Source organism: Pristiophorus japonicus, unplaced genomic scaffold (genome assembly GCF_044704955.1).
Source record: "Pristiophorus japonicus isolate sPriJap1 unplaced genomic scaffold, sPriJap1.hap1 HAP1_SCAFFOLD_1154, whole genome shotgun sequence".
Lineage (NCBI taxonomy): Eukaryota > Metazoa > Chordata > Chondrichthyes > Pristiophoridae > Pristiophorus > Pristiophorus japonicus.
The window spans coordinates 67,501-77,092 of record NW_027250815.1 but is presented as its reverse complement, the minus strand read 5'-3'; positions in this window follow the sequence as shown (position 1 = coordinate 77,092).

Here is a 9,592-nt window from a genome sequence, read left to right as displayed (position 1 = left end):
GCCGGCCCCCTCGCGGCCCGCAGCCTCGCCCGTGCGGACCTCAGGAGCCGTCGCCGACTGGGCCGAGGCTGCCCTCGACGGTCTGCGTGCCGGAGATACCGATGTGCCCCCGGCGATAGGCCAGCCGGGCTGGGAGTCCATGGTCCTCGCCCACGCAAGGTCCCCTCAGGAATCCTGCCGAAAGTCTGGAAGAAGAAGGGAGGTTCACTTATTACCTGGAGGCTGAAAACGTCAGCAATAGGAGCAGGAGTCGGCCATTCGGCCCCTCGAGCCTGCTCCGCCATTTAATAAGATCACGGCTGATCTCATCCCATAGATCAAAGATTGAAACATAGAAAATAGGAGCAGGAGTCGGCCATTCGGCCCCTCGAGCCTGCTCCGCCATTCAATAAGATCACGGCTGATCTCATCCCATAGATCAAAGATTGAAACATAGAAAATAGGAGCAGGAGTCGGCCATTCGGCCCCTCGAGCCTGCTCCTCCATTCAATAAGATCACGGCTGATCTCATCCCATAGATCAAACATTGAAACATAGAAAATAGGTGCAGGAGCAGGCCATTCGGCCCTTCGAGCCTGCACCACCATTCAATATGATCATGGCTGATCATGCAACTTCAGTACCCCATTCCTGCTTTCTCTCCATACCCCTTGATCCCTTTAGCCGTAAGGGCCACATCTAACTCCCTCTTGAATATATCCAACGAACTGGCCTCAACAACTTTCTGTGGTAGAGAATTCCACAGGTTCACAATTCTCTGAGTGAAGAAGTTTCTCCTCATCTCGGTCCTAGATGGCTTACCCCTTATCCTTAGACTGTGACCCCTGGTTCTGGACTTCCCCAACATCAGGAACATTCTTCCTGCATCTAACCTGTCCAGTCCCGTCAGAATTTTATATGTTTCTATGAGATCCCCTCTCATTCTTTTAAATTCCAGTGAATATAAGCCTAGTCGATGCAGTCTTTCTTCATATGTCAGTCCTGCGTTCCCGGGAATCAGTCTCGTGAACCTTCGCTGCACTCCCTCAATAGCAAGAATGTCCTTCCTCAGATTAGGAGACCAAAACTAAACACAATATTCCAGGTGTGGCCTCACCAAGGCCCTGTACAACTGCAGTAAGACCTCCCTGCTCCTGTACTCAAATCAAGGTCGTTAAAGAACTGTCTGCTACTCAGATGGACTTAAGAACATAAGAAATAGGAGCAGGAGTCGGCCATTCAATACGATCATGGCTGATCCGATCATGGACTCAGCTCCACTTCCCCGCCCGCTCCCCATAACCCTTCACTCCCTTATCGTTCAATGATCTGTCTATCTCCGCCTTCAATATATTCAATGTCCCAGCCTCCACAGCTCTCTGAGGCAGAGAATTCCACAGATTTACAACCCTCTGAGAGAAGAAATTCCTCCTCATCTCAATTTTAAATGGGCGGTCCCTTATTCTAAGACTATGTGCCCCCTAGTTCTAGATTCCCCCACGAGGGGGAAACATCCTCTCTGCATCTACCCTGTCCAGCCCCATCAGAATCTTATACATTTTGATAAGATCACCTCTCATTCTTCTAAACTCCAATGAGTAGAGGCCCAACCTCCTCAACCTTTCCTCATAAGTCAACCCCCTCATCCCCGGAATCAACCGAGTGAACCTTCTCTGAACTGTCTCCAATGCAAGTATATCCCTCCTTAAATACGGAGACCAAAAGTGCACGCAGTACTCCTGCCTAAGTATCAGATTGGGTTATAAGGAGATGAGGCCTTGGATTGAATGGTCTTAGTCCTGTAAAGCACGGTATGATGTCGGATCCAAAAGACGGGCAGAAACCACATGGTATGACTAACTGCTTCGCTCCGTCACAGAGCCGGAGCGAACACGATGGGCCCAATGGCCTCCTCGTGCGATTCTATGATCCTTTGTAGAGAAGCACAGACAATTACAGCACGGAAGGAGGCCATTCGGCCCATCGTGTCCCGCGCCGGCCGACAAAGAGCCACCCAGCCTAATCCCACTTTCCCGCTCTCGGTCCGTAGCCCTGTAGGTTACGGCACTTCAAGTGTACACCCAGGTACTTTTTAAATGTGGTGAGGGTTTCTGCCTCTACCACCCTTTCAGGCAGTGAGTTCCACCCCAGACCCCCACCACCCTCTGGGTGAAGACATTTCCCCCCAAATCCCCTCTAAACCTCCCCCCAATTACTTTCAATCTATGCCCCCTGGTTGTTGACCCCTCTGCCAAGGGAAATAGGTCCGTCCTATCCACTCTATCCAGGCCCTTCATTGTTTTATACACCTCAATCAGGTCTCCCCTCAGCCTCCTCTGTTGCAAAGAAAACAACCCCAGCCTATCCAATCTTTCCTCATCGTTAAAATTCTCCAGTCCATGCAACATCCTGGTAAATCTCCTCTGTACACTCTCTAGTGCAACATCCTGGTAAATCTCCTCTGTACCCTCTAGTGTAACATCCTGGTAAATCTCCTATGAACCCTCTCTAGTGCAACATCCTGGTAAATCTCCTCTGTACCCTCTAGTGTAACATCCTGGTAAATCTCCTCTGTACCCTCTCTCGTGCAACATCCTGGTAAATCTCCTCTGTACCCTCTCCAGTGCAACATCCTTGTAAATCTCCTCTGTACCCTCTCCAGTGCAACATCCTGGTAAATCTCCTCTGTACCCTCTCTAGTGCAACATCCTGGTAAATCTCCTCTGTACCCTCTCTAGTGCAACATCCTGGTAAATCTCCTCTGTACCCTCTCTAGTGCAACATCCTGGTAAATCTCCTCTGTACCCTCTCCAGTGCAACATCCTGGTAAATCTCCTCTGTACCCTCTAATGCAACATCCTGGTAAATCCCCTCTGTACCCCCTCTAGTGCAATATCCTGGTAAATCTCCTCTGTACCCTCTCTAGTGCAACATCCTGGTAAATCTCCTCTGTACCCTCTCCAGTGCAACATCCTGGTAAATCTCCTCTGTACCTTCTCTAGTGCAACATCCTGGTAAATCTCCTCTGTACTCTCTCCAGTGCAACATCCTGGTAAATCTCCTCTGTACCCTCTCCAGTGCAACATCCTGGTAAATCTCCTCTGTACCCTCTCCAGTGCAACATCCTGGTAAATCTCCTCTGTACCCTCTCCAGTGCAACATCCTGGTAAATCTCCTCTGTACCTTCTCTAGTGCAACATCCTGGTAAATCTCCTCTGTGCCCTCTCTAGTGCAATCTGTCATGGTCATCCAAAATGGTGTGCGAAGTTATGATTGTGAAGTTTTTAAAAATTCATTCCCGGATGTGGGCCTCGCTGGCAAGGCCGACATTTATTGCCCGCCTCTAATTGCCCCTTGAGAAGGTGGTGGTGAGCCGCCTTCTTGAACCGCTGCAGTCCGTGTGGTGAAGGTGCTCCCACAGTGCTGTTCGGGAGGGAGTTCCAGGATTGTGACCCAGCGACGATGAAGGAACGGCCGATATATTTCCAAGTTAGGATGCTGTGTGTGTGCCTTGGAGTGCCGCACTGTCGGAGGAGCAGTACTGAGGGGGGGGGGGCAGTACTGAGGGGGGAGTAATACTGAAAGAGCAGCACTTTCCCTCTGAACCTCCCTGCTACCCAGTGCCGACATAAGGGCAGAATCTCCCACATTCTAACCTACGTAAACTAGAGCTCATCCAAAAATTCGGCTGCCCCCGTGTCCTAACTCGCACCGAGTCCCGTTCACCCATCACCCCCTGTGCTTGCTGCCCCCGTGTCCTAACTCGCACCGAGTCCCGCTCACCCATCACCCCCTGTGCTCGCTGCCCCCGTGTCCTAACTCGCACCGAGTCCCACTCACCCATCACCCCCTGTGCTCACTGCCCCGTGTCCTAACTCACACCGAGTCCCGCTCACCCATCACCCCCTGTGCTCACTGCCCCGTGTCCTAACTCACACCCAGTCCCACTCACCCATCACCCCCTGTGCTCGCTGACCAACCTTGGCTCCCGGTTAAGCAAAGCCTCGATTTCAAAATTCTCATCATTTACAAATCCCTCCATGGGCCTCGCCCCCTCCCTATCTCTGTAATCTCCTCCAGCCCCTACCTCCCTTTGTAACCTCCTCCTGCCCCTACACCCCTCCCTATCTCTGTAACCTCCTCCAGCTGCTACTCCCCTCCCTATCCTTGTAATCTCCTCCAGCCCCTACACCCCTCCCTATCTCTGTAACCCCCTCCAGCCCTACATCCCTCCCTATCTCTGTAACCTCTTCCAGCCCCTGCACACCTCCCTATCTCTGTAACCCCTCCAGCCCCTGCACACCTCCCTATCTCTATAACCCCCTCCAGCCCCTGCACACCTCCCTATCTCTGTAACCTCCTCCAGTCCCTGCACCCCTCCCTATCTCTGTAATCTCCTCCAGCCCCTCCCTATCTCTGTAACCCCCTCCAGCCCCTCCCTATCTCTGTAACCTCCTCCAGTCCCACACAACCCTCCGAGATCTCGGCGCTCCAATTATGCCCTCTTGAGCATCCCTGATTATAATAACAGGAGGCCATTCAGCGCCTCGAGCCTGTTACACAGGAACAGGAGGAGGCCATTTAGACCCTCGAGCCTGTTACACAGGAACAGGAGGAGGCCATTTAGGCCCTCGAGCCTGTTACATTAGGAACAGGAGGAGGCCATTCAGCCCCTCAAGCCTATTACGCCATTCAACTAGATCATGGCTAATCTGTTTCTCAGCTCTGTCTACACACCCTAAGGGTTCCCCAACCCTCAATACCCTTACAAACAAGAGTGTATCTTGGTTTTGAAATTTCCAATTGCTCCCCCCCCGGCCTCAACAGCTTTTTCGGGGAGAGAGTTCCAGATTCCCACGGCCCTTTGTGTGCAGAAGTGCTCCCTGACATCACCCCTGAACGGCCTGGCTCGAATTTTAAGGTGACGTCCCCTTGTTCTGGACTGCCCCCACGAGAGGACACAGTTTCTCTCCCGTCAACTCCTTTAATCTTAAACACCTCAATTAGATCTTGTACACTCGACAGATAATCATCAGAGAACGGTTACAGCACAGGAGGCCATTGGGCCCCTCGAGCCTGTGCCGGCTCTCAGCCAGTCCCACTCCCCACCGCCCTTTCCCCGGAGCCCTGCACATATTTACCCCCCAGATACTTATCCAACTCCCTTTTGAAAGCCGCGATTGAGTCTGCCTCCACCGCCCTCTCCGTCAGCGCGTTCCAGATCCTAACCACTCGCTGCGTAAAAACGTTTTCACTCGTGTCGCCTTTCTGCCGATCGCCTTAAATCCGTGCCCTCTGGTTCCCGACCCTTCCACCAATGGGAACGGTTTCTCTCTCTCTCTCTCTACTCTGTCCGGACCCCTCCTGATTTTAAACCCCTCGATCAAATCTCCTCTCAACCTTCTCTGCTCCGAGAACAACCCCGGCTTCTCCAGTCTCTCCCCGTCACTGAGGTCCCTCGTCCCGGGAACCATTCTGGCCAATCTCCTCCGCACCCTCTGTAAGGCCTTCACATCCTTCCTAAAAAGTGTCCGGGGGCCCAGAATTGGCCACAGTCCTCCAGTTGAGGCCCAACCTGCGTTTAATGTCAATTGCTTGAGGTAACCTGTATTCACAACCCCTGCCTTGGCTGTGTTCGTACAGTTCCTCTTTTGAAAGGGCTCCCTTGAGCCAAGGGGCCTACGCACTTCGGTCTCATTCCTGGCTGCCCGTCGCCTGGGCAACAGTAAGGCCCCAAAAACGAATGGCAAAGCCGCCAAGAATTTACCTGAAGGCCCAAACCAAGGCGCCCGCCGCCGATTCATTGCCACAGCCGAGAGTGAGCAGCTCAAGTGTGGAACGCCATCCTTTGCAAAACTGCCGCCTTGTTCGAGAGAAGGGCCCTCAGTTCCTGTTGTGGATTGAGGTGACTGCTGTGGTTCCCTGTTCTATTCCGGCGAGTAACCCATGGCAACGGGCTTGTGGTGAAAGATCTCGACGCGTCGACACGCCAAACGGAATAAAGAATCGAGACCTGAAAATCTGGAACTCCGCCCCCCCACCTCCAGGGTCAGGCCTGTGAATCTTTCCGGCAGCGTTTCATTGCCGCGAGTTTTATCGGTCTTTCACCGACATAACAGGAGCAGGAGTCGGCCATTTGGCCCCTCGAGCCTGCTCCGCCATTTAGTATCACGGCTGATCTGATCATGGACTCAGCTCCACTTCCCCGCCCGCTCCCCATAACCCTTCACTCCCTTATCGCTCAAAAATCTGTCTATCTCCGCCTTAAATTTATTCAATGACCCAGCCTCCACAGCTCTCTGGGGCAGAGAATTCCACAGATTTACAACCCTCAGAGAGAAGAAATTCCTCCTCATCTCAGTTTTAAATGGGCGGCCCCTTATTCTAAGATCATGCCCCCTAGTTCTAGTCTCCCCCATCAGTGGAAACATCCTCTCTGCATCCACCTTGTCCAGCCCCCTCATAATCTGATACGTTTCGATAAGATCACCTTCTGAACTCCAATGTGTTTAGGCTCAACCTATCTTCATAAGTCAACCCCCTCATCTCTGGATTCAACCGAGTGAACCTTCTGTGAACAGCCTCCAAAGCAAGTATATCCTTCCTTAAATACGGAGACCAAAACTGCACGCAGTACTCCAGTTGTGGCCTCACCAATACCCTGTACAGTTGTAGCAGGACTTCCCTGCTTTTATACTCCATCCCCCTTGCAATAAATTTCAGAGTTTGATTGCCATGAATTTTAACGGTCTTTCGCCACCCTCCTACAATTTCTCCCTCTGCCCAGCAGGATTAAAATCTGAAAAGGGGAGCTGGATAGATGGCTGAGAAAGACTTCACAAGCTCAGGACGTCCCAGAGCACTTTACAGCCGATGAAGTACTGTCGCAATGTGGTCACAGGTTTGTCGAGCTGTTGCATTGCGAGTGGCTTAGACAGTCACGTGATGTTCACAAGACTCAATAAAACCCCGGCCAGTTGGGTTTGGGGGAATCCACGATGGGGCAGGTGGTTGTGAACTGGTAATGTGTGGTGTGATTGTTAAATCTTTGCTAATAAACCAACTGGTTCTTTATTGCCCGTCCCCTAATTGCCCCTCGAGAAGGTGGTGGTGAGCCGCCTTCTTGAACCGCTGCAGTCCGTGTGGTGAAGGTGCTCCCACAGTGCTGTTCGGGAGGGAGTTCCAGGATTGTGACCCAGCGACGGAGAAGGAACGGCCGATATATTGCCAAGTCGGGATGGTGTGTGTGTGACTGAGGGGAACGTGGAGGGGGTGGTGCTCCCATGCGCCTGCTGCCCTTGTCCTTCGAGGCGGTGGATGTCGTGGGTTTGGGAGGTGTTGGTAGAAGAAGCCTTGGCGAGTTGCCGCAGTGCATCTTGTAGACGGTGCACACTGCAGCCACGGTGCGCCGGTGGTGGAGGGAGTGAGTGTTGAAGGTTTAATTTCCAGCAGGGAATCTCCCTCAGCAGCAACGGGCAGAGAGTATGAGCAGAGGAATCCATCCCTCGCTGGGATTAACGACCTCCCCGACCGCTAGAAAGCGCACATCCCGTCGACTTTCGGCCAGGACGTAGCCGCACCTAGCTGTGAGGCCCTCCCTGGTCCAATAACCCACACTGACATCCGTGGAACCACCTCCTGCTTTTTGGGAGAATTAGGAAGCGGCACGTGGGAAAAATCTGAAGGACCACCGAGCTCAGACCCGCACGCCAGTCCGACAATCGCTGGGATTAACCTGCAATTTAGGGACATGAAGAACCGGAATAGACGACTGAACTCCATCAGGCCTGTCCGGTCATAGCACGCAGAAGCAAAGTAGTCTTCCCAGTTTTACTCCCGCCTCTCCTGAAGGTGAAGGCGCCAGTTCTGATTGGCTGCTGGCTTTGCCGGTGCAGTTGCAACTTGCATTTATATAAACGCCTTTAACGTAGTAAAATGTCCCAAAGAACGTTTATCAAACAAAATTTAACACCCAGCCACATAAGGAGAAATGAGCAGAGATGACCAAAAGCTTGGTCAAAGAGGGAGGTTATAAGGAGCTTGGGGCCCAGGCAGCTGAAGGCACGGCCACCGATGGTGGAGCGATGGAAATCGGGGGATGGGCAAGGGGGCATGGAGCCATTTGAACACCAGGACAAGAATGATAGATTCAAGGTGTTGCTGGAACGGGAGCCAGTGTGGGGCAGTGAGCACAGGGGGTGATGGGTGAGCGGGACTCTGTGCGAGTTAGGACACGGGGGAAGCGAGCACAGGGGGTGATGGGTGAGCGGGACTGGGTACGAGTTAGGACACGGGGGCAGCGAGCACAGGGGGTGATGGGTGAGCGGGACTGGGTACGAGTTAGGACACGGGGGCAGCGAGCACAGGGGGTGATGGGTGAGCGGGACTGGGTACGAGTTAGGACACAGGGGCAGCGAGCACAGGGGGTGATGGGTGAGCGGGACTCGGTGCGAGTTAGGACACGGGGCAGTGAGCACAGAGGGTGATGGGTGAGCGGGACTCGGTGCGAGTTAGGACACGGGGCAGCGAGCACAGGGGGTGATGGGTGAGCGGGACTCGGTGCGAGTTAGGACACGGGGCAGTGAGCACAGGGGGTGATGGGCGAGCGGGACTCGGTGCGAGTTAGGACATGGGGGCAGTGAGCACAGGGGGTGATGGGTGAGCGGGACTCTGCAAGTTAGGACACGGGGCAGTGAGCACAGCGGGTGATGGGTGAGCGGGACTCGGTGCGAGTTCGGACACGGGGGCAGTGAGCACAGGGGGTGATGGGTGAGCGGGACTCGGTGCGAGTTAGGACACAGGGGCAGCGAGCACAGGGGGTGATGGGTGAGCGGGACACGGTGCGAGTTAGGACACGGGGGCAGCAGCAGAGCGTTTAGACGCAGACAGTGCCTCCAGCCGACCTCTCAAACTCACATGGCGGCCGAGGATGGTAACCCAGTGGAATAAAGCTCGCCGAAGCCGGAAAGAAAAGACTTGCATTTATATAGCGCCTTTCATGACCAGCGGATGTCTCAAAGTGCCTCACAGCCAATGAAGCACATTTGGAGTGTGGTCGCTGTTGTATTGTGGGAAACGCGGCAGCCAATTTGCGCACAGCAAGCTCCCACACACAGCAATGTGATAATGACCCGGATCATCTGTTTTAGTGATGTTGGTTGAGGGATAAATATTGGCCCCAGGACACCGGGGAGAACTCCCCCTGCTCTTCTTCCAATAGTGGCTCCGGGATCTTTTACATCCACCCGAGGGGGCAGACGGGGCCTCGGTTTAATGTCTCATCCGAAAGACGGCACCTCCGGCAGTGCGGTACTCCCTCAGTACAGTCCCTCCGACAGTGCGGCGCTCCCTCAGTACCGCCCCTCCGACAGTGCAGTACGGCGCTCCCTCAGTAGTGCACTGGGAGTGTCGGCCTGAATTTTGTACTCAAGTCTCTGGAGCGGGGAGTTGAACCTTCAACCTTGTGACCCAGAGGCGAGAGAGAGAGAGAGAGAGAGAGAGAGATGGGAGGGAGGGAGAGAGGTGGAGAGAGAGAGAGAGAGAGAGAGAGGGAGGGAGGGAGGGAGGGAGGGGGAGAGAGAGAGAGAGAGAGAGAGAGAGAGAGAGGGAGGGA